General features: G+C 36.3%; 2 long non-coding RNA genes across 16 annotated transcripts in view; one reads left to right on the plus strand and one right to left on the minus strand.

Moving 5' to 3' along the window:
- Positions 1-26,854, plus strand: part of LOC112673615 (uncharacterized) — a 297,501-nt gene that overhangs the window by 128,481 nt on the left and 142,166 nt on the right. For 2 of the 13 annotated variants that reach the window (XR_003144936.3, XR_003144939.3), the window contains 2 exons: positions 12,628-12,694; positions 14,977-17,312. The exons of 4 other annotated variants lie outside the window; for them this stretch is intronic. This is a non-coding gene — a long non-coding RNA (uncharacterized LOC112673615). Of the gene's footprint in view, positions 1-1,230; positions 1,324-12,140; positions 12,365-12,627; positions 12,695-14,976; positions 17,316-26,854 lie in introns of those variants that run through there. 7 more of the 13 variants (XR_007405550.1, XR_007405551.1, XR_007405552.1 and 4 more) reach the window with 7 other exon arrangements.
- The window catches only part of LOC112673616 (uncharacterized), a 208,325-nt gene that overhangs the window by 120,492 nt on the left and 60,979 nt on the right, over positions 1-26,854 (minus strand). The gene's annotated exons all lie outside the window — the stretch shown is intronic.

The following is a 26,854-nucleotide window of genomic DNA, read 5'->3' on the forward strand; positions in this document are numbered from 1 at the left end:
CCCATGTCTGGGTTCAACCTCAGGACCCAGAGATCATGACCTGAACTGATACCAAGAGCCAGCCAACTGAGCTGTGTGGATGCCACAAATATCAAAATTCTCAAATGCCTTGCAAGCTATGATCTGGTCACTACCTATTTTTACAGCCTCATTTCATACATGTATCCCTACTCTGCCATCAAGGTGCTCTGACCTTTTCTTCAGTTTCTTGAACTTTCCATGCACCCTCTTGCTGTAAGACACACCTCCAGATGAGTTGCAGCTGCCAAATCCCCAGGCACTTGCTACTTCTCTGGGCAGGAGCATCACCTGTCATACACTATATACCACCTTCTGAAAGATGAAGATCCACCCATCTGGATTTTTCTATGCTACCTATTGCTTCTTCCAACCACATGCTATCCTTTGTCTTCTTAGTTTCTACAAATCAGCTGGTCTCAGTTTGCCATCAAAAGTACCCTGATTTTGACATATATTCTTAATTGTGAAATATTTTATCATCACTATTCTTATCTATAAACCCCTAGATGAGTCTGATTAAAGCATATAGGAGTTTCAAAGAAATCCTTCACACAATTCTTCTCTCACTTTGGTTAAGTTCTATACTGTCAGGGGCTGTACCTGTCTTATTCACTAATGCATACACAGAGCCCAAAGCAGTGTCTGGCAAAATAAGCACCAATAAACATTTGTTGAATGAAGGGGGAAAGAAAATGGAAAAGGGAAGGAGAGAGGGAAGGGTGAAGGAGAAAGGAAAGGAAGAAGGGAGAAACTACATGGAATAAATATGATGTTGTTTTCAGGCCCCAGAAGCCAATTGTCACCAATCAGGAATTAATCCTGCCTCTTTGTGTTATAATTACCAAAGCAGTCTGTCCATAAAGAAGACTGAAATCTGTTCAACATATACCCAATTCATAATACTGTAGCGTCTATTCTTTCCTTAAGAAAAATACAGATGTATATTTTTTATGCAGCCCTGGAAAGGTAGTGTCTAAAATGCCCTCATAAGTCTCTAGAAAGTAAGTGTGAGTGCAAATCTGCAAAGACTCTCCTGGGTTGTGTAACATGCCTCTACAAGCTCCCCATCCAGTCCTGCAACCACATTGGAATGTAGTTGCTCTGATGGAAATATTTCAGTCCCTATAAACTGAGAGTTTCTCCTTTGACCTTTCTCTCTCCCTCTCCTTCAATCATTTATAAAACTTTATATTTTGTTATGTATTATAGGTAAATTTCTGTCTGTTGGCCTAATTCAACAAATATCTACTGTGTTGCCATGGTTGCGGTTTTGGTTTTAGTTCACCGTCAGCATTCTGAGAGGTAGATTCTGGATTCTGAAAATCCAGACAGGTTTATTTTATTTATTTATTTTTTGTCATGAGGTCGTTGTTGTTGTTTTGGTTTCCTACAGAATGATTATTTCCAATTAATGCTTCCTGTATATTTTGTCCAACAATTCAACAAATATGTATTGTAGTAGGAAGGAAGCAGAAGGCACCCTGTCTGCTACATCAGAAGCTTAGATAAGGCCCTGATGGGAAAGGTCAAGGGGATGGGGGTTAATAAGAAAGGGCAGGGGACTGCCTGCATCACCTTACCTCAGTTCAGAGGCAGTCTGCCCCAGGGTTGTTCAACCAGACATACAGACCAAAAAGAGAGCACGTCCAGTTTTACACATTCCCAAATTTTGTCCTCTAGTTTATGATATGAATATATATATATTTCATATATTTCAAAACAGTGTGTATGTGTGTGTGTATAGTTATACACATTTTTATAGGATCTGGTAAAAACCCTCCACCTTTTCTCTAGAGGATCTAGGTAATCCTGACCCAAAAGGGTTTATTTGGATGAAGATGCAATGGTATGTCACCCTTCCCATTCTGTTGACTGGGATGGGTCATGGCTTCAGTCCAACAGGCTTGGTTTCTAACTCTCAACTCTACTACCAGCTGTCCCTAAAGGAGCTGGGCAGGGCAGGTTATGTAACATCCCTAAGCCTCTGTCTTCTCATCTCTTAAAATCTTAAAATGAGCTAATGATAAATGCCAACCTCCTGGAGCTTTTGTAAGAACTAAAGCCTGAGGTGCCCAGATAATAGCAGGTTCTTATAACTCTTGGATTCCTTCCCATCTTTCTTGTGGAACATAAGACTTACAGCATCTTTTAAAGTAGTATTGATTTTTACTGTGATTCAGGAAGAGCTGCTCACTTGAACAGAGATATTTGGCCTATAATATATATTATCTTGATCTCTTTTCCAGTGGAAAACTCTGACCCCCAAATTAGCTCTTCTACTTATTTTTAAATGCTATTTGTTTGTACTCTATTTAGCTTCCATAACACTTGGAGGGTTGTCTTATCTGAAGGTAGCATAAAAAACATTATGTGTGTTAAAATGTAGAAAACTCTATCTTAATTGTAGAATATCTTAGTTTTGGGGGTGCCAGGGTGGCCCAGTTGGTTAGGCATCCAACTCTTGATCTCAGCTCAAGTCTTGATCTCAGGGTTGTGAATTCAAACCAAGCACTGGGCTCCACATTGGACATGGAGACTACTTAAAAAAAAAAAAAAAAAAAGAAAGAAAGAAGAAAGAAAGAAAGAAAGAAAGAAAGAAAGAAAGAAAGAAAGAAAGAAAGAAAGAAAAAAATAACATCTTAGTGTTTCCAAGTGCACAATCTGATGAAAGATACCATGAGAAAGGTTAACACAAAAGCCTGGCCTTTCAGAGCTTTATTCATTCATTAACACATGCTCAAAGCACTGAATCAGTACTCAGCAATAATTGGTTACCAAAACATAACAAAGTCCTTGCTTTCATGAATTTATAATCTAAAGGTGCAGATAGATATTAATCAGGAAATCACACTAATAAATAATTATGAGGCTATGCCACTGCTATGTGTTCCATGCTAGGGAGCATGCACAGTACAAAACTTCAATAAACATTTGCTGAATGGATGAATGTTGGTTGAAATTGAAATAAGTATTCAAAAAGATAGGAGACTTGGTTTAGAGAATGGAGCAAAGAGCATCTCATATTGAGATCCGAAGGATGATTAAAAAATAATCAAGAAAATGCTTCTGGAGATGTGGTTTATGTATACAATGGAATATTACTCAGCTATTAGAAATGACAAATACCCACCATTTGCTTCAACGTGGATGGAACTGGAGGGTATTATGCTGAGTGAAGTAAGTCAGTCGGTGAAGGACAAACATTATATGTTCTCATTCATTTGGGGAATATAAATAATAGTGAAAGGGAATATAAGGGAAGGGAGAAGAAATGTGTGGGAAATATCAGAAAGGGAGACAGAACGTAAAGACTGCTAACTCTGGGAAACGAACTAGGGGTGGTGGAAGGGGAGAAGGGCGGGGGGTGGGAGTGATTGGGTGACGGGCACTGGGGGTTATTCTGTATGTTAGTAAATTGAACACCAATAAAAAATAAAAAATAAAAAAAAAAAGAAAATGCTTCTGGGAATGAGTGTTTCAGAAAGGGGATGCATGAGTTAGGGTTCTCAAAACAAAAACAAAAACCAATCATGTGTACACATACACATACACACACACATTATTTTATCCTAAGGAATTAGCTCGATTGATTCCCTTGAGCTGGTAATTCTGGGGGCTGGCAATTATGAAATCTGTAGAGCATTATGATAGGCCAGCAGGCTGAAAATTCAGGTGAGAGTTGATGTTTTACTGTTAAATTGAGATCTACAGACTGAAACTCAAGAAGAGGTTCTGTGTTAAGGGCTTGAGGCAGAATTGCTTCTTTTGGGAAACCTCAGTCTTTACTCTTAAGGTCTTTGACTGACCAAGATCCACCCACATTATGGAGGGTATTCTCCTTTACTTCAAGTCTACCAGTTTAAATGTTAACCACATTTGAAAATACTTCCTCAGTAACATCTAGACTGGTCTTTGAACAAACAACAGGACACATAGCCTAGCCAAACTGACACAAAATTAACCGCCATATGATGCAATATGAGCTAAGTCAAGAAGAAGCAATGAGACATTGGAGAACTGTAATGTGTCTGGACTTTGGAAAGTGAAGACAAGTATAAAGATGACTATAGGACAGCAGAGATAATAGAACATTTTCATCTTCACAGAAAATTTTATTGGACAGTGCTAGGCTGGACCAAATGGGATTTTGGATCCTGGGAAGCTGAATCTTCATCCTGCATATATTGAGAAACCACTGAAGCAATTTTCATAAGGAGGTGATAGGAGTGGTTTTGCATTTTAAGATATCACTCTGGCTTTTGTGGAAAATAGATTGGAGGAGGTCCAGACTGACCACAAGGAAACCACTGAGAAGATGACTGAAATTGTTTGGGAGAGAGATAATTTTAACTTGGACTCAAAGTTGGCAAGACTGAGAAAGAAAAGTCAAAATAGTGATGGTTTGGGAAGACAGGGAGGAAACAAGTAACAATAGCAGCTGACATTTACTATATGTCAGGCAAAGTTTAAAACTATATAGATACTAGCTCAGTAACTCTGGGCACAACTTTATGAAGGAAGTTCTATTATTAACCCTATTTTGCAAAGAAGAAAACTGAAGTATAGAGACATTAGGTAACTTGCCTAATCAAAGAGTAAGTGGCTGAGCCAGATTCCGATTCTAGGCCCATCAATTCAATCACTACATGATACTGACTTCTGAGGGTATAGATAACTGTCTCTCAAAGGAGAATGACATTCTCATTAAGCAAATATAAGGCATAATTAGGTTCAAGGATCTTTATGTAGGGTCAGAAATAACATCAGGAAGTCAGCCTTAAAAATGAGCAAGTACAGACAAAGTTTTGACAAGTTGACATAGTGGGAAAAAAAGGTGTTCTAGGTGAAGGAAATAGGAGAAGCAAAAACATGAGAATGGTAATGTATGGAGAATATTAAAGATCTAGAAATGAACCAATTTGGCTAGAATACAGATAAAAGGAAAGAAGAAATGAGAAAGAAGTTTTAAAAGGTAGGCTGGAATCAGGCAAGTGACAGTATGGAACTTCATTTTCAACTGAACAATAATCAGTTAATTAACTGGTGGAAAATGGGGAGTAGCTGACTATTTCTGAAAGGTTCATCCTAAGTCTATATCTGGATACATTCCAAGAGAACATAAAATGATAAGAAACAGAAAGAAATTGGTGACAAGATAGAAGATAGAAGATAGAAGATAGAGATAGAAGGATTCTTCATTAGTCCAGTGAGAAAAAATATGTTCTTGAATGACATGGGCAGTAGTGAGAAGGGAGGAGGCGATTGAATTCAGAGACATGGAAGCAACTGAACTTACAAATACCAACTTGTCTGTGAGGGAAGAGAAGTAAAAGCTGACATAGTTCTCATGATTATTAAATATTAGCAATAAGAAGGAAGAAGACGGGATCCCTGGGTGGCGCAGCGGTTTGGCGCCTGCCTTTGGCCCAGGGCGCGATCCTGGAGACCCGGGATCGAATCCCACATCGGGCTCCCGGTGCATGGAGCCTGCTTCTCCCTCTGCCTGTGTCTCTGCCTCTCTCTCTCTGTGACTATCATAAATAAATAAAAATTAAAAAAAAAAAAAAAAAAAGAAGGAAGAAGACAAATTAGGACAAGAGTTTTAGGTATATAGCATATTTTAGAGAATTTTTTTCTCTAAAAAGAAATGGGGATGGGGAAAATTATAATATTTATCAATTATAGCATCTAATTCTAAATAATCTTAACCCAGGAATTTTACAGTAGCCATATATTTTTTAAAACAATTTCAGAACAATATTTGTCTAGATTTCAAAATATTTTAAGAAAATACAATTGTTAAGTTTATGAATCTTTACAGAAAGAGAGAGATATGATTATTTCCATTTTATACATGGGCCAAATGAAGCATAAAGTTAAAGGCTAGCCTATGAATATATATTAGAAGCACAAACTGTTAAATAAACAACAATTCTTACAACAGTTCAGGATTTCTCTATGTTCTCTTACCTAATAATGTCAGAGCAAGTGCTAAACAGCTGTTTTGTAATCACAGCAGCTCATGCTGTATTTGCTTAGGACTAAAATTTAATGTCCTCTTCCATTCTTCTTTGGTCCTTCTCCTCCTCTTCTTTTCCTCCTTGTTCTTTTACTGGTTAAAATATCATCAATTATGATTCCCATTTAAATATCTAGGATTGAGGACAAATATACATTTGGTATAATTCTCATAATTCTTGTATTATTTTCTTTTATAAATGGCAAATGCCTTTGGGACTCTCTATTTTTCTGCTACTTATCTAGATCAGTAGGGTACTGAAGAATATTTAAGAATTCCTTCCCAATGATGCTGCAGTCTTCATGGATCATAACAGTTCTTTAGATTATATATTTTGCTAAGCAAATACTGAATTATTCTAACTTATTTCTCTAACTTGTCATGGGACCACCATGGTTTATAAAATAATCATTTATCATATATAAATCATGATCTAGTACTGGATATTCAATAGTGAATGGATCAGGCATTGTCCTTCTCTTCATGATATTTTTACTCTTCTAAGAGATTACTTGATTTTCTAAGTAACAACTAATTCTCCAACACCAACAAGATGTCCAAAAATTCAATTCAGTCCAATTCTGACACCACCAGAGTTAATTAATGCAGATCCCACAAGTTAAGGGCTCAGGCTTACAAGACTCTCTGTTTCAGATGCTAACCACAAATAGGGTCCCCAGGCTACCTTCACTTCTGACCTAGCTAACTACAAATTGAGTGGTTCCCTTAAGCTCTCCCTCTAAGTTCAATAATTCAGTAGGACACCTCACAGAACTCAAGAAAGTGCTACACTTACTATTACTGTTTTATTAAAAGGATACTACTTAGGAAGAACTAAATGGAAGAGATGCAAAGGGCAAGATTGTGTGGTGGAGAGGATGTAGCTGACTCTCAGCACATGGACATGTTCATCAACCTGAAAACTCTTCAAATCTCATTATTCAAAAAATTTTATTGAAATCTCTATAATATAGGCACAGCTGATTAAATCATCAGCCATTGGTGACTGAATTGCATCTTCAGTGTGCTTTGCCTCCTCAGGGATCTAATCTTTTTTTTTTTTTTTTAAGATTTTATTCATTTATTCATGAGAGACACAGAGAGAGAGAGAGGCAGAGACACAGACAGAGGAGAAGCAGGCTCCAGGCAGGAAGCCCGATGTGGGACTCAATCCTGGGACTCCAGGATCACGCCCTGGGCCGAAGGCAGGTGCCAAACCACTGAGCCACCCAGGGATCCCCCTCCTCAGAGATCTAGAGGTGGGACTGAAAGTTCCATCACTCAAAGGCTTTCAAGTGACCAACCTCCATCCTTAAGCTATCTAGAGGCCCTACCCTGAGTCACCTCACTAGCATAAACTCAGGTGTGGTTGAATGGCACTCATTATGAATAACCAAAGATGCTCCTTCACTCAGGAAATTCTAGGAAGTTTTAGGACCTCTGTGCCAGGAATATGAGACAAAGACCAAATGTATATTTTTCATTCTACCACAGAGATACAAATATACAGCCTGGAAATTAATTATAAAGATTTGTTCTTTTCTCTAATAACACCATCTCTAATGAACTTCACTACACATGCAGTTGTTATCACCTCTGCCCACTACACCTCTCCCTATCCAGACTCATCCCAATCCCAGATGGTATCCAGTGTCAAGATCTTCTTTCCACACTATATTGTTCAGAAATATATCAAGTTGAGCAAGGGGCCAAAGACACCCTTATATGAGATTCTGAAAAAGAAAAAAATAATGATGGGCCTATGTATAAAGAGACAGCAGGATTTAGAGATCCAGCAAAAGATGTGAGACAGTGACTAACAGCAGTAGAAATCCATCATAGAAATCCATCATCACCTCAAGATCTGGGAGCAGCAAAGATGCAAAATCACACTGAAAACTAGAGTGGTAGAAGGGGGGGCTTCCTGAAAGGAGCTGTTGTCCTGGAGAGACATCACCACTAGCTGGACATTAGGTACAAAAAAAGGTAGAGAATGGAGAAGGAAATAACCCAACCTCCCTCTTCTCTAGCCATTCAGTTTCCTACCAGTTATTTATATAGCTTGAGTGAGTCTGGGAGGTGTAGTCATTGACCCAATAATGTTATGACACATAGGAGGGAAGAGAAACACAAAATATTCATCTGTGGAAGAAATTAGAGAAACATCATTACACCTTCTGCTCAAGCTTGTATCTTTTTAATGACTTATGTGACTACAGCACACTGGCCCAATGAATATTAATAGCTAATTGCTAGCTACTGTTCTGAAATGCTCCCAAATTTTATTTTAATTCGTGGTATCTTCTATGGGTTATAACTCTTTGATTTGATGTAATCAAATACAGGTGTGTGTGTGTGTGTGTGTGTGTGTGTGTATGTGTGTAAGTGTGATTGTAAATTGCTTTATATATTTACTACTCTTTGAATAGAATTAGCTAAAAAATCTATTTAGGAACCAAGGTATTTGCTGTTTATTTAGACTTTCTCCAATTTAGCACTACTGTTTGTGTGTGTGTGTGTGTGTGTGTGTGTGTGTGTGCTGGTTAATTTACCATAAGTAGGTATTATGTGTTTTTTTTTTTTAAAGATTTTATTTTTAAAAGATTTATTTATTTGAGAGAGAGCAAGTAAGGGGGAGGAAGGATGAAGGGGGAGGGAGAGAGAGAAACTCAAGCAGATTCTACACTGAGCAGGGAGCCCCATATGGGGCTCGATCTTATGACCCTGGGATCAGGATCTGAATTAAAACCAAGAGTAGGATGTTTAACCACCTGTGTCTCACAGGTGTCCCAAAATATTTTATTATTTTTAAGTAATTTCTACATCCAATGTGAGGCTTGAGCTCACAACCTTGAGATCAAGAGTCTCATGTTCCATCAATTGAACCAGCCAGTCACCCCATGTATTCTGTGTATTTAACAACAGATCTGGCATCTACCCACTAGATGCCAATAGTGACCTTCTCTGAACAGTTGTGATAATCAAAAGTATCTCCAGATATTGCCAAATATTCCCTGGAGGCAAAAATCACCACCAATTAAGAACCACTACCCTAACTGTGTTATTTAAAAAAAGAAACCAAATAAATCACTAACTTCTTCCAATACTAATTCACTGATCATCTGCAGTAGATAGCCTACAAGAGAGTTTTCAATGATTCTTGCCCCTTTGTAGTCACACCCTTGTGTAGTTTCATGCTAGTCTAGGATGGTTGGTTTGTGTGACTAATAGAAAATAGCAGAAGTGATGGTATGCCACTTCTAAAATTAGATTATAAAAGATTACAGTTAAATCTGAGGCTTAGTCTATCTTGAATCATTTACTCTGGGAGAAGCCAACCGATACATTATGAGGACTCTCAGGCAGCAAATGAAGAAAACCATGTGGCAGAAAACTGAGATCTTTAGATAAAGATAGGAAGGAACTAAGACCTTCCAGTAGCCACATGTGTGAGAGCAAAAGCACATTATTCAGCCCTAGTTGAACTCAGGTGACTACAGTCCTGGCCAGAAGCTTGACTGTGATGTCAGAAGAGACTCTAATCCAGAATGACACAGACAAGCTGCCCCCAGATTCCCAAACCTCAGAAATTATGAAATGATAACATTAAAAGTTATACAAGAAAAAATATTATGAATGCAGTTAAAAGATAATGGATGTACTGAGAAAAGATTTGAGTGTGTTAATAATTAATTTGTAATTAATAACTGAAAGTATAAAACAGTCCTTTTAACCAATAAGAAAAAAAAAATGGATCAGGCTATGAACACACATTCATAGTTGAGGAAATCATACTGCCCATAGATACTATTTCCACCATAAAATCGGCCAAGCTTAAGAAGGACAGCAAAGACATGCTGATGGAAGTTTAAACTAACTCAATTTTAGAGATCAGTGTAGAACTATATTGTACAATATAAAAATCTGAATTTTAGGTATATATCAGGGCTAGAAATATTAACTATTTTAGGTATATATCAGGGCTAGTGCATAAGGAAGACTATACAAGAATACCAATACATTGATTAATTTAATAAGCATTGGGGTACCTGGGTGGCTGAGTGGTTGAGTGTCTGCCTTTGGCTCAGGTCATGATTCTGGGGTCCTGGGATCAAGTCCTGCATCAGGCTCCCTGCAGGGAGCCTGTTTCTCCCTCTGTGTCTCTTATGAATAAATAAATAAAATCTTTAAAAAAATTTTTAACAAGCATCAATTGACCACCTGATATAAGCTAGACACTGTTCTAGGTCAAGGGGATTTACCAATAACATTTAAACAAAGTATCTCCTCTTAGTGAACTTACATTTTATCCATGAGATGACATATCAAGAAAATACGGATTAAGCAGGTGCTACTGTAGAACATGTGGCAAGAAAAGACCTAGCTGATATGGACAGGATTGAGCATAGTTCTCAAAAAAGTGAATGGGCAATTTAGGGCGGATATTTTGGGGGAAACTAATACTGAGGCAAGTGCCATTCTAGAAATAGAAAGAACAGTAACACTAGAGCAATATGATTGACAGATGTGATAAGAGATCAGAATGCTTGATGAAAAGTTTTGTAAACCATGATAATGACTTTGGATTTTATTCTCAGTGACATGGGAAATCTTAGGAAAGCACTAAGTAGAAAAGTAGCTTGTCTTCTATGTCACCCTGGCTGCTGCATATAGAATAGATTTTGAAAGGCATGAAAGAAGCTGGGAGATGAGTTAATCGGAAGCTTTTGACATTAATCTAGCTGAGAGAGTTGATGATGGCTTTGATTATCATGGACATTATCATGATGGCTTTGATTATCATGCACATATTCTGAAGATAGAGCCTAAGGAATTTTCTGATGGGTTGATAGTGAATGGGAATAGAAAAGAGAAGAATTAAGGCTAAAAACAGAAGAATCAAGAATTATTCCTGCTTTCTGGTCCTAGTTTCAGTATTTATAGAAAGTTGAAAATTGCAAACAGCCTAAATGACCATTAACAGGGGGAATGAATAAACCAATGGTATGTATTTGTATAACATATTATTATCCTAGTTTTAAATGATGGAATTTGATTGTTATGTACCAATTTAAAAGAATCTTGAAATCATAATTTTGAATAAAAAGTGGAAGGTGGAAAATGACACTCATACCATATTATTAATGGAAAATTTTAAAGATATAAAATAATACTATATTATATATATATAGAGAGAGAGAGAGAGAAAGAGAGAGAAAATGAAGAAATATGAATACAGAATGCTGGTTTTCTTGGGGCAGAGAGTGGGGGAGAGAAAGTAGTGGCAGGGCTTTTGTTTGCCACTACGGTCACTTTGTGCAGACTTTTAAAATGTAAACCACTTCTGAAGCACATGCAACCTCACACCAGAATATATATGGCTAGATTCAACCTACCCACCCCCAGCTTCACAGTCTTGGTTGGTACCTCTGGAAAATGGAAAATGAGGCAGAGGAAGGGTGAGAAAAAGACTATCTGTCTCTACAATTGCTTTATTTTTCTTAAAATAAAATAATATGTTTTGGAGAAAATATACCAAATGTTAGTAGTATATGACCATTCTTGGCATTGAATAGATGAGCAATTGCTACCTTGAACACTGTACTTTTTCATAGGTTAGAAATACTTTATTTTTGAAAACTTTAAATTTTCTAAGAGCTACCAACTCTTAAGTACTTAAGTTGTTAGTGAGAACCAACTATGTGTATCACAGTATCAACTCTTTCATTCATCTTATGAGTTTGACAGACTCCTTGAAATCAGGCTCAGCAATTCATTTACTAAGGCACCCTTTCCTCATCTGCAAAATGGCATAAAAATCCCATCTGCCCTGTAAAGTTGCTGAAGATTTGTGATCCACCGTTAATATCGCCATCAGTGATAGTAATGACTATACATTGACAAAATGTGCTAGAGATAAGATTAGTTCTATTTTCAATGTTAGGAAACATAATGTCAAAGAAGTTAAGTAAGTTAAATATTTTAGTTTTCACAGATGTAAGAGACAGGATTCTAATTCAGCCCTGTTTGATGCAAAAATGTGTGATTTTACACTAATACATGCACCAAAAGGACATTAACTGAATGTTTCATGAACTAGGTAAAGGACCTTAAAAATCACAAGGAAGAGAAGACTACTGCTCATGAATGTTGTGATGCATAAGCACAGTGGAGAGTAGTTAAATGAATAAAGACAAGCTAGCAAAATATTGCCTTCAATTACAAAAGGAAGGGCACAATCACACAGTGTAAGGATCAAGCTTACAAAGAAATCAAGCTTACAGAGAAGAAATCAACTCCTCTGGGGACAGATGCCTGTTTCTTGTAAGTGTGCCATGCCAGTGTTTTAGAAGTACCTTATCACTACGTAGAGAAAAAAATGTGATGGACAGAAGTAAACTGACCCTGCATTTATAGCAAGCATTCCAAAGGGAAAAACCAACACACCATTTAGTTTAAGTCTGTAGTTTTAAACATCGAGGCCTATGATAATCAAAAATTTTGGTCATTCTTAGAGGCTGCTATTAAGATCTTTAGTTTGAATAAGAAAGCAAGCTCTTAAACTCTTCCTCCTCTGTGTCCTGCAGTCCCTGTATTTTACACAGTAGAAGTTTACTGCATTTATTTCCATGAAGGGTTACACATGCAGCCCAGGTGAGCTGAATCTACAATTTCTGTTTTATAACATTTTGTGGACTGAGAATGTCTTAAACGTTAGCACCTGTAGATTTCTGAATCTACACCTGGTTGACCAGGTTCTTCTTCTGTTTTTTTATAACGTGAATTCATATTTATATTTTATTGCATTTTGTAAAACAAACTGACATTTGAAAACTAACTGAAGGTGTTTTAGCCAACAGACACATAAAAAGATACTCAACATCATTCAGCATCAGGAAATACAAATCAATACCACAATTAGACATTACCTCACACCTGTCCAACAGCTAAAATAAAAAAACAAAAAAACACAACAAACAAGTGTTGGTGAAGATAGGGAGAAAAAGGAACCTTCATACACTGTTGGTGGGAATGTAAACTGGTGCAGCTACTCTGGGAAACAGTGTGTCGGTTCTTCAAAAACTTAAAATAGAATTACCCAATGGTCCAGTAGTCACACTACTGAGTAACTATCCAAAAAATACAAAAATACTAATTCAAAGTGATGCATGCACCTCTATGTTTATTGCAGCATTATTTACAATAGCTAAAATATGGAAGCAGCCTAAGTGTCCATTGATAGATGAATGGATGAAGAAGATTTGGTATCTATATCTATGTATGTATATATAGAGATATATGTGTGTGTGTGTGTGTTTGCGTGTGTGTGTGTATAACATACATTGGAATATTACTCAGCCATAAAAAGAATGAAATCTTGATGTTTGTAACAACATGGATATAGAGCTAGAAAGTATATTGCTAAGCAAAATAAGTCATTCAGAGAAAGACAAATGGCATATGATTTCACTTATGTTTGGAATTTAAGAAACAAAATAAATGAGCACGGGAAAAAAAAGAGAGGGAGAGAGAGAGAAATGAAGAAACAGACTTAGCTGTAGAGAACAACCTGATACTTACCAAAGGAAAGAGGGTTGGGGGGACAAGAGAAATAGATGATGGGGATTAAGCAAAGCAGTGCACTTGTCATGATGAACACTGGGTGATGTATATGTGCTGAGTCAGTATGTTTTATAACTGAAACTAATATAACACTGCTAACTACAGTGGAATTAAAATAAAAACTTGATAAAAATAAAAAAGAATAAAAAAGGATGTTTTAAAAAACAAATCCTCACCACCATCAATAACGTGGCTAATTGGAGCTCCTCGGTGGTGCAGTCAGTTGAGTGTCTGCCTTTGGATTGGGTCATGATCTCAGGGTCCTGGTATTGAGCCTGCATCGGACTCCCTGCTCAGCAGGGAGTCTGCTTCTCCCTCTCCCTCTGACCTCCCTCCCTGTTTGTTCTCTCTTTGTCTCAAATAATTAAATAAAATCCTTTAAAAAATAACATGACTAATCAATGTGCTGCAAGCCTTAAAAGTTCCAAAGAAGCTTTTTTCCCATAAAATAATTCAATTTGATATTTCTCCATCCAATTACAATTTTAAAGATTTTGTTTGTTTATTTGAAAGAGAGCAAGTGGGGGAAGGGGCAGAGGAGGAGAGAGAGGGAGGATTTCATGCTCAGCATGGAGCCAACTTGCAGCTCAATCTCATGATCCTGAGATCATGACCTCAGCCAAAACCAAGAGTTGGATACTTTACTGACCCAGCTGTCCAGATGCCCCCAGTTGCAATTTTAAACTCTAAGTTCCACTGTCCAATACTGTAGCTATTACCCACATATTGTTATTTAAATTTAAATTTATTAAAGTGAAATAAAATTAAAAATTCAGTTACTCAATCACATTAGCCATATTTCAACGGCTCAGCAGCACGATGGGGCTACTGGCTGCCATGTTAGGCAGCAGAAATTATAGAGTATTTTATAGTATTTCTGTAAGTACAGAACATCTTACTGGACAGCACCTCTGGAAGGCATATAGCAAAGTACTAAGACTCACTTTCCTCCCTTTCTAAGATGAAAAGTATAGAACGGTCCCTCAAAGATTGGGTTCATTTTGCACCCACTATTATGTGTTACAAAGTCTTAGCCTTCATTAGGTAAACAAACAAACAAAAATATCAGTTTTAGAATCTTACTGCCCAGATTCCCTTAAAAATAAGAAAATATTTTATTCTATTTAAGAAAATACAACAAACACTTAAGGCAAAGTATTTTAAAAATATATCTATCAGGAAAATATATTCATGAATAAGGAAAACTCAGGTTTTTTCTGTGATTAAATACTTTGAGGTTTGCTATACTAAAAACATTAAAGTAAAGAAAAGATTATTACTGATTTTTATTAAAAGTTGTATATTTCTTTTAGGATTTCATTTGAATAAGCCGGATGTCTGGGAATGCTGAGCACCAATGAATATGCTAATCAATGCAAAACAACTATAAAATATAGTAAAAGGCCCCAGATGGAACGTCCTGGGTCACTAACACCCAAGTGGTGGCTGTCTCATCTCTTCGTTATTCAGCTTCCTCCACTCAGACACAAATCTTTCTACACTGGAAAAAAGGACCCAACCCACTTAACTTCATAGCAGAAATTTTTCTCCTTGAAAAATTACTTGAGCTAGAAGAATTTCCATCTGGGAAAGGAAATCCATCAGTTGGAAATTCTAACAAGGTTCAAGTAAACACCTACTGTGACATTCAAAAGGAAAATGTTTCACAGGTATAGATAGGAAAAGGAAGTATTTGGCTGAGAAGCAACTGAGACTGTTCACATACACAGTACTAATCTTGATGCCAGTAACAGTCTAGAGCTATCTCAAAATCTTTATGGCTATTGTTGACTTCTGGATTTGATCACCCATTAAAGTTCTAAATTTGATCACCCATTTATATCCTATAATAAATGGCATACTGCTACTTATGTTTTAATATGATAAAATACATAGAACATAAAATTGACCATTTTGACCATTTTTAAGTGTACACAGAATGATCATCCACTACTACCACTACCTCTTTAGTTCAAAAATGTCATTATTTCCCATTGCTTTTAGGATAAAGTCAAAGTTCACTAGCATTGCCTATGAGGCCCCACATGATGTAGCTCTCTGCCCCTCTTCCCAGACTCATTCCATTCCAAGTTCCACCTCCATTTTGGCATTCTACCCACATTGCCCTTCAGCGTCTTTCTGTTTACTCTTTCCACAGGGCCTTTCCAACAATGTTCCCTTTCTTTGGAATGTCCTTCCTTCCTCCCTGCACATAGCTGATTTCTACTCACCATTCAGGTTTCATTTCAAGCAATACTTCTCGGACATGTCTTCCTGGAAGATGTTCTGACCCTAATTTCTGACTTTGCAGATGTGCAAATTTACATACACTGAGGCAATTATTTGAAGATATCTGCCATGCTCAGAAACTGTTAATATCACTGTTGAAACGTCATTTTATCTTTAGTGCAGGGTTTCATAACCTCAGAACTATCAACATTTTGGCGAGATAATTTGTTGTGGGAGGTTGTCCAAAGCTTTACAGGATGCTTAACAGCTTCCTTGATCTCTAACAGTTGGATCCTAATAGTAGCCTCCCCCTTCCCTCTTTGTGACAACCAAAAATTCTTCCAGTCATTATCAAAATGTCCCTTGTGGCAAAATTACCCCCATTTCAGAAACACTGTTATAGGGCACAGCATAGAGCTTAACACTTAGGACATTTAAAAAATATATTATGGGAAATAAACAGAAATTTGCTTTGTTTCTGCCTATCTTTGTTTCTCTCAAACATTTAGCTAGGCTTCCTATGCTTACCAATAAATAGAATGAATCATAACTACAATAGAATTTGAAAGAAGGAGGGGAAAAGCTACATAAATTACTTTTCAGATATATGTCCCTGGCATCTATAGAAATTTATTAGGGAACATGTGTAGGTAAAGAGCAAAAGAGAAGCCAAACCCACTGTCTAGGCATTTTATATGGAGGCACACTTGACAGGCAAGTGTGAATATACTGTGGATTATGATCCAAGACAGAGGTCTCATACCTCTGCTGCCATTTTTTTTTTTTTTTTTACATTTACAGGAGTGTTCGTTGCTATTTGGTTAGGTGAAATGACTTCCAGTTTAAGCTTCTGTCACCTACAAGTTTGTATATAAGCACCAAGTTTGAGGAGAAGTCTTAAATCCACTGCTGGTGACCAAGCTCATTGCTGATGCCCCAAGACACAAAATAGAAAGGGGACTGGAAAAGGAGTACATCCAGGTTAATCAGCAGAATAAAAGATTTAATCTCCCCTCCTGGACGAATGGCTATTTCTCTCTTTCACCTGGGCATTCAACTCCCTGACCCATTAAAATGGGCCTAGAAAGCATTTGTTTCTCCCCAAGGACGTTGGTAGATTAGACTTTTCAAAGACTGCCAAAAACTTGATTGGGTTTGGAAGGCTTCTTTCTCTCTGTTATGCATATGGTTTACTGTGAGCCTGTCTGTATTCCCTCACTTGGGGCAGTGTGTTTGTATGTTTGTGCGTAAAATGTGTATTTATACATCTTGTGGTCTCCTTATTGTTTCTTGTATCTAAACAAGAATTAGTGAGTGATCTAATTCTGAAATATTCTCTACAAATGCAATTTTAGTGGCTTGGAGTAAATATATAATTTAAATGTGTATACTTAAGAAATGCCAGCTTCTCTCCAGGCTGTGGGGTGAATATCAGTACTCTACTTGCAAAGCCAAGAATTCAAGTCACAGGAGTCACTATAAGAAATCCCAAATCACACTTCAGGCAGTCTCCAACCTGTAATTTTTTTGACTTTAAGATGGTATGAATGTGATACATATTGAATAGAAACTGTACTCCAAACTTTCCGTTTCTATTTCTTCCCTGGCTGGTGATATGTAGTAGGTACTCTCGTGATGCTGGGCAGTGGTAGCCTCAATTCCCAATCATCCATGCAATCACAACTATAAACAACTGATACACCTAGCAACTGTTCTGTACCCATACAGCTATTCTGTTTTTCACTTTCGGCACAGTAGTAAATACATTATAGGAGATATTCAGCACTTTGATCTATAAGTGGCACAGAGAGTGCAAAATGAAAACACTCCTCTGGGCCCCCAATTTTGTCAAGTAAGAAGAAAATTCCTCAGCTGGAAATATGCAGTCTTTCTTATAGAAAAGACAAGAGGTCTCGGAGGGCAAGCAAAAATCCTACAGAGCAAAGTCAAATTCCTAAAGAGTAATTTCAAGTCCTAAGAACAGCAATGGAGTAGAGAGCTACTCTCATAGAACAGATCAAGGCCCTAAGCAGACTATTGCCAGCTCCTGGGGTAGGGAGACCTAATAATATCTGCTATATAAAAATTGCTATGCACCAGTGTCTGCTATGTGATGTCTGTTCCCCTCCTTTTTGAAACACTGATTATACTAGTTATCTTGCCACTATCTCAAAATTGTGCTTTGAGAATATGGGAAGTGGACAATCTATGTTTTTATAGACCTATAGGTCATGAGAAGCCACGTTAATAGATTTTGATATATTGTATTTGGGTCTGAAGCCATAATTGGCAGTGGTGTGTCAGTGCCACCTCATGCCAGCTTGTGAGAGCTGGTTGTGTGCATCTTTTCCCAACTTATACTCAGGATATCCTATCAGTATCTTGAAATTACGGATGCTGGTAGTATTTATATCACAGAAATGATCAAATGTTTCATATCAGGGCTCTTTTTTTCTTCTTTTTAGAGAGTTGGCTGTCATACACCACTACTTTTGGTGGTCTTAAAAGGTGGTAAGTGTATTTTTCCCAAGAAGAATATAAATAATTGCACCCAAGGAGAGAGGTCTGTGCTACATTTAAAATGACCACAAATTGTGGGACGTCTGGGTAGCTCAGTGGCTGAGTGTCTGCCTTTGGTTCAGGATGTGTTCTTAGGGTCCTGGGATCGAGTCCCACATCGGGCTCCCTAAAGAGAGCCTGCTTCTCCCTCTGCCTATGTCTCTGCCTTTCTCTCTGTGTCTCTCAAGAATAAATAAATAAAAAATCTTTAAAATGACCAAAAGTTATTTGTAGTATTCTCCTCTGACAGGTAGAATCTATTATCCTAACTTTTAAACCTGGGCTGGCCTAATATCTTGTTTAAGCAACAAAATAGAGTGGAAGACACACTGTGTGCTTCCTGAGTATGGGCCTCAAGGGGCCTTGCCACTTCCCTTTGTCCTCCTGTTGCTCTGTAAGCCTGGAATAGCCAACTGAAGGGTGAGACCATGGGGATCAGGAAAATGCTATCCAGCTGAGGCTTATTCTCCTAACTAGCCTCTAACCAACCCTCCAGCTGACCACGGCTGTGTAAGTGGCCTGAAGAGAGGTCAGAAGAAAAATTGTCCAGCTGAGCCCAGCTCCAATTGCTGACCAACAGGATCATAAGCAAATAAAACTATTGTGGTTTTCAGCCACCAAACTTTTTAACAGTTTATTTATACAGAAATAGCTGTCTAATAAAGGAGTGTTTTGTCATGGGACAGTGTTGTGATAAAAAGTGATATAAATTTCAGCACTGAGCCACATGTTCGATGGTACTGGTATCTAGAACCTCTGCCCAAATTATACAAATAGTTCAACAGAAGAGGACCAAAGTCTAGTCTTTGTAAATTATCTTGAAAAAAATCCCTTCCAGATTGATATCTGTTCATTAACAGGCAACTTTTGGATATGATCACTCATCTCTTTATAACCCATCAAGTAGTCCTCCACTGAGCATGTATTTTTCTGTAACTGTTAATTGAGAATATTTGTATTGATTTATTTTGTTTGTTTTTTATTTAATCAGGACTATTAAATAGGACCATGTTACAGGATTTAGGAAGTCTTTACAATTTGTTTTGCCATAATTTTTATTTCTGAAAACTTTATATGAATAATTTTGGAACTATGTGACTGGATAGCTATTAGAAATCTGTGTTGTGACCTTGTCATGATTAATTCATTGATTTGTGTGCACAATTCCTACAACTATCTGAGAGAAAGCTACATCAGTCCCAGACATACCTCTGAGTTTAACTTGGCTGACTTTCCTGAGCTTGACTTAAGCAAAGAGACTTAAGTCTATTATATCTAAGACTTGAAGTTCTCTGAAAGCTAAGTCAAATCTTCCACTTTAGTTCATCGGAAGAGAGAGCCAAGGGGCCAATGTGAACTCTGAGCTCTTCCTATTAATCTTTTGGATTTAAGTGCATTGATTTATATATATGAGCCAAAGTTTTTAAACTCATGACCAATAGCAGGAAGCCAGATGTGTACCTATTTTACAGAATCACATGCAAGGTGCTAAATTCACATCTACTATGGGTGACTATTTATATAGAAGCACCTGCTTCAAATTCACCAATACCTCTGAATTCCCTACTGTTACTAATTTTCTTTTTCATGTTTTTGGTGTTTCAATTTAGATTTTGGTTACACTCATAGGCTTAAAAGGAATTGAAAATATTCTCACCCTACAGTTTCTTCTTTCATTCTCTCTGGGGAGCTATTAGAAATAGGTACCATACTGAGAATCATTCAGATTAAGTTCATATTTTTGTATTTCATATTGATAAATTATTTTTGCATCTTATAGTAATGCTCTTATGCAGAAGTGACACAATTTTTTTTTTAGTCTACCAGTATTTAGTATAACTTATGTACATGAAAATGCTCAAAACTTAAGTGGACAATTCTAGGATCTCTGATAAATGCACAGAAGCATGTAACCATATTTCAGATAAAGACATAGAATATTATTATTACACCAGAAAATCCTCTTGTGCATCTTTCTAATTAATATCTGCCCCAATCCAAGACAACCACTATGCTGACTTTTATCACCATAGGGCAATTTTGCTTTTACTTGGATTTTATATAAATGGGTTCATACAGTGTGTACTTCTTAGTGTCTGGCTTATTTTATATAAAATATATATTATAAAATTTAATAACATTATAATTTAATATTATGTATAAATAATATAAATATATTTATATTTAATCAATATAATTTTTTGAGGTTTAACCATATTTGTGTCTACTAATAGATAATGTTTTATTGCTGTATGGCAATTATGCTAAGTAAAATAAGCCAATCACAAAAGGGGAAATACTGCATGATTCCACTTATAAAGAGCAGTAAAACTCATAGAAGCAGAAAATAAGATAGTTGTTACCAGGGCAGAAAGGGAAATGGGGAATTGTTTAATCAGTATATAATTTCTGTTATGCAAGATGAATAAGTTCTAGAGATCTGCTATAAAACATACTGCCTATAGTCAACAACACTGTTTTGTGCACTTAAAAATTTGTGAAGAGGGTAGATCTCATGTTATTAGTTCTTACTGTAATAAAAAACAAAACTCAGGAAAAAAAACTCCAAAGGGATGCAAGTAAACGTTTGGAGATGATGAATTTGTCTGTTAACTTGACTATGGTGATGGTTTCATGGATATATATATATATATATATATGTCCAAATTCACCAGAATGTATACACTAAATATGTGTAGTCTTTTTTTTTAATATTTACTTATTTATTTATTTATGATAGACATAAAGAGAGAGAGAGGCAGAGACACAGGAGGAGGGAGAAGCAGGCTCCATGCTGGGAGCCAGACGTGGGACTCAATCCCGGGACTCTAGGATTGCGCCCTGGGCTAAGGGCAGGCGCTAAACCGCTGAGCCACCCAGGGATACCCTGTGTAGTCAGTCTTTTTTTTTATATCAATCATACTTCAAAGTTTTTAAAACACTCTATATTGATTTTCCACTTACATATGATTGATCTAATGTTTGAAGTTGCCAGCAGATAGCAGAAGATATCATTTTATATTATGTGGAAGTGGCTACTGAATAATATAAAAGACTTATAACTCTTTAAAACAGAACTAGTAGAGTAACATTTGCAGAAAGCAGACTCTGAATAAGAAATACACATCAATGTCCAGGGACAAATATATGTTTGTAAGTTAGTGCTCCCTTCCACTCCCCTAATGCTAGGCCTGCCCCTACCTACCAGAAGCATTTAATTTAGTACCTATATCCACAGTTTTCTATTTTTCCCAAACTTTGCCATTACAATGTCACCTGTCCTATGTTACATACCTTCTGCCATTTGCATAGAGTTAGGTAATTTAATACATTTATTCATGATGTAGTAAAAGGCAATTTGAGGTTAATTTATTACTCTTTCCAGTTTAATATTAATATTTTGTTAGGGAGGGGGCACCTGGGTGGCTCAGTGTTTGAGCAGCTGCCTTTAGCTCAGGGCGTGATCCCAGAGTCCTGGGATTGAGTCCCGCATCAGGGTCCCCGCAAGGAGCCTGTTTCTCCCTTTGCCCATGTCTCTGCCTCTCTCTGTGTGTCTCTCATGAATAAATAAATTTTTTTTTTTTTTGGTTAGGAATCATGTGAAGATAATGATTAGTCCAGCAAAGTCACTTTAATAATAGGTCTTCAGAACTGCAGCTGATTGATAAGTAATGGGATATATTTAATGCGGTGGTGTTTTCAGTACCTTCAAGTGGTTCTGCACAGGCTCAATCCATCTGTGTGGAAGCTATTCCTGGCCAACAAAACAATCCTGATACAGCCACCAAGGCCTTTTATTACTTTCAATCTCATGAATGTTTTGCTGATACCTAAGTAGGTAAGTGAGAGCCAAAAGAACTGACTGGTAGGCCAGGAAATAGTAGAGACTATTTTAATATTTCAATGTCTACAACATTATCCCACTTATAATGCCAATTTATATTATGGTCCTCATGACCTCATTTTTTTCCTGATCCTGTCTGTATAAGTGCTGAATAATTTCTAAAGGGGATACTATTAATAAGATACAATATCTCCTACTGACTTGTATTTGCAGGCAATACCTGCTAGGAGATTTGAGTAAGAAGAATAAACAAACTGCTACATAGACCATTCCAGAACAAATAATACTTACTGAACTTAGTCATCTTCTTTTTTGTTTTTACTATATTAAATAGGGCCCACGTTGTATAACAATATAAAGTGGACTTAAAGGAGAGTTTTGCCAAGATTGGCTAGCTGCTAACCAAACCCATTTCCTCTTCTTCCTGAGCACACATTTAGACTACATTTCCTGCCTCTTTAGCAGTTAACTGTGCTCGTGTTTGGACTAGCCAATAGAATGTGAGTAAAGGTAATATGTGCTATTTCCAGGTCTGAGCAATACAAATATGTCACTTGAGGAAGGCAAAGGACAGGATGGAAGGAGTCTGAGTCCCTGTGTGATTATTATGAGAAAAAAAATATGAGTAAAATCTTTGGAAAAACTCAATAAGAACAGTTCCCCAAAAACAAAACAATCAAAAACAAGATAAAACAAAACCTTTACAAATTAAGTGTGGGAGATACATCTACAAACAATTAGAAAAGAAATATCAAAATCTAGAAACACTCTGTTTCTCAAGTGTCTTCAGTTTCTTGTTTTAAATTATGCAATTGAAACTAAAAGTCATAGCCAAAGCTGTATACTAATGCAAAAAAGATCTAGAATGACTAACTATTCAACAACATACTTATATCCTTGGCTCTATGTAAAAACATCAATAAAGGAAAGCACATACATATCCATGTTCTGAGTTAACATAAAATGTTAATTTATAGATGTACTCTTTTACTAATTTTAGTCTTGAACTATTTTCTTTGTTGTTGTAGTTACAATTATCCAATCAACTACTGGTTCCAATCATGTGAAATTATAAAGCTTCTACTCAAGTTACAATATGTGGATAGTACTCTGTAGTGTTAAAATTAAAAAAAAAAATAGAATAGGACTAGTTATATTATAGGACATTAATATAGTTAGGTTAATTACAAAAGCTCTTTCCAAAAACATAGCATTAAAGCAGAGAACTGGAATTAGGGAAGATGATAATATTGACAAAATTCAGTAGAAGGGTGGCCCAGGCACACAGAACAGCCTGAACAAAGCATGAAAGAACTCAGCTTTGTGAGTACATGAAAGTAGGTCAAATTGTGATGACTTTAGAGAGAAGTGAGCAGAAGCCAGAGCAGGTAGGGAGTTGCCATGGTGGGAAATTTGGATTTTACTATATGTGCAATGAGAAGTCATGGCAGACATTTAAGCAGTGGGGCAGTATATGTCATCTTTTGGTTTTAAAAAGAGCATTTCAGATAGTCTCTAAACAATATATTAGAGAAGACAACAGTAAAATGAGAATTTTGTTAGAGGATTTTGTAGTAGGACTGTAGAAATTTGAAAGTTGTGGCTTGGTCCAGGGCCATAAAAGTGGTGATGTAAAACAGTGAGTGCATCTAAGATAATTCTAGAAATGAAATTAATAGATTGGGGATTGAATGTGAGAATGAGAAAGAGGAGGTGGTCAAGGCAGTCAGATGTTTCTGTTTGTTTGCTTTTTGCTTTCTTTTATTATGTTTTAACAACAGTTTAAATAATAAAACCATTTCCTCAGAAATGAATGATGAGAAAGAACTAAGGAATTTAGTGGTTTTTTTTTATTTGATAAGAACACTTAACATGTAATATACCCACTTACCACGTATGTAATAAAAAATAAAGTTTCATTAATTATAGTCACAATGTTATGTAATAAATCTTTAGGATTTATTCATTTTGTGTAACTGAAATATTATCCCTGCTGAACAACAATTCCCAATCCCCCTGCTTGCCCTATCAATCATGATTCTACTCTCTGATACTATGAATCAGACTACTTTAGATTCCTCATGTAAATGGAATTGTGTAATAACTGTCTTTCTGTGACTGGTTTACTTTAATTAGTATAATATCCTCAAGGCTCATACATATTGTTTTAAATGATAGAACTTCTTTCTTTTTTAAAGGCTGAACAATATTCCATTGTATGTGTATTTCATATTTTGAATAGACACTTCTATTCAAATGAATATATAATATTTCTATTATATATATAATATGTATATGTATATGTATTTTTCATTTACATATATATAATATATATATAATATGTATTATATATATAAATGAAAAATACTCAATGATACCAATCATCAGAAAAGTGTGAATTCAAGCCACAGTGAGATACCACCTCAGACCTGTTAGGATAGCAATTATAAGGAGAAAAAAATATAATAAGCATTGATGAGGATGTGGAGAAAATGAAAACGTGTACACTGTTGTGGGAATATAAAATCATGTAGCTGCTGTGGAAAACAGTATGGAGGTTCCTCAAACAACTAAAAATAGAATTACCATATGATCCAGCAATTCTGCTTCTGGGTATTTAACCAAAAGAATTGAAATCAGAATCTTGAAGAGCTATTTGTACTCTCATGCTCATCACACTATTATTCACAATTACCAAGATGTGCAAGCAACATAAGGAATTCAGTTTTAATCTTACCTTTAATATACCTGCAAAGCATTCAAGTGGGGATTATAAACACATAGTTCAACATGTAAGTATGAATCCTGGACATATTGATGACATTTAAAACCTCAAAAGGTATTTATAATGAAGAAAAAATAATGTTTTCCAGAAGTAAATTTGAAGTTATTAACGTACGGAGAGTATAAATAGTGTACCTTTTAATTGTATATTTCAGGCATCAACATAATGAAACTAAACCATGAGTTTGTGGCAATTTATTCCATGTTTATGAAGTCAATATCACCCACTCATGAAGATTCATTATAGGTTAAAAAAAATTGCTCAAAATTCTTAGTTAAAATTACTTTATTGTTTTTCTTCATTTTTGTTCGTGTTTTACTGGGCTTTGTCTTATCCCAAATATAAAAATCAAAAGGAAGAACATAGTTAAGAAGTATTCATTGACTAATACAGTCATTGGGCTTATCATATGAAATTCCCTTCTCTCACAAAACAAAACTCATTCTAATGTAAGGTATTTTTATCCAATTTAAAATTGATTTAAAAACAATCTAATAACTATAATTTAATGGGGAATAAGTAGTATACTTTGAACCACTTCTGGAGATACATCAAGGAGAGATAGCAGAGGTACAGGTGCATCCACTTCTGCTTTTCATTCAGTATATGAAAAATATTGATGCAAGACATGAAAAACAGTACCAGTTTAGAATAAAAGAGTAATCTGTCCCCAGTTATCTCTTATAGTCTCCTGAAGAGATGAGAAATATGTTTTTTCCTATCTATCTAATGTGTAACTAATTGAAAGAAATGCTGTTGGCAGTCTGAACCAAAAGGGGTAGGAAATTCCATCTCAAAGAAAACTCACATGTTATGCATCTGCTTAATTTCCAAGCATTTTCCAGATGGATTAGAGAATGAGATAGGAATAGACATCTTTTTTTGACCTGAAAAGGTCTTGCTGTTTAAATAGCATCTGAATTCCTTACCCTCTGGATATCTAATACTGATCAGATGGTTTGTGTCCAACAAATGTGTTGTGCATAGACAGTGGTTTCTGGAGAGTATCTGTGGTCTGTAGGGAACACTGCCCTCACAAACTCAATCCAGGCATCACAAGGCAGGTGCTATTAAAGATGAGGCCTCATGTTCATGACCTTTAGAATCCATCATTTTTGGTGCTAAAAGAAATCTTGGATGTTCTTCTATTCAAATCACACTTTGAAAATATGAAGTACTCTGGCCAAACCACTATAAAACACTATCAAAAGAAAAAAGGGGAAAGAAAGAGAGAGAAAAAAAAAGAAAGAAGAGGGAGAAAGAGAAAAGGAAATGAGATATTGCTTATTAAATCAATCTTGTTGTAAAAAAAATCTATACTATGTGTCTGTTTTCTGTCACTCCCAGAGCCACAGACTATGTCCCAGGTCATAACTAAGTAGGTGTGAGGCATCAAGTACGTAGCTCATTTCCTGGGGTTTTCTGGCAAGGTTAGAGGTGGTTTTGCAGAGGAGAGATCAGCTGTTTTAAAAGTTGGAATTTGCCACGTGCATATGGTGCAATGTGATTTAGGCACTGAGAGCATGTGACAGGACACAGATGATCTGAGGGAATAGCAGATAATATGGCACCAAAGAAGCATGCAGCCTTAGTGTAGGAGATATAAAGGCGGACAAATCTTAAAATCTGATCCAGGAAGGCCACAAGTACTAGTGTAAGAGTACTTTTCAGGAATTCAGGAGAATTCCTGAAAAAGTGTGAAAATGACCAAATCTGCGTGTTAGAAACAGGACATCTGTAGAAGATCTCACCTAGAGAATAATTATAAGGTTTT

The sequence above is a fragment of the Canis lupus genome, chromosome 24 (assembly GCF_003254725.2).
Source record: "Canis lupus dingo isolate Sandy chromosome 24, ASM325472v2, whole genome shotgun sequence".
NCBI lineage: Eukaryota > Metazoa > Chordata > Mammalia > Carnivora > Canidae > Canis > Canis lupus.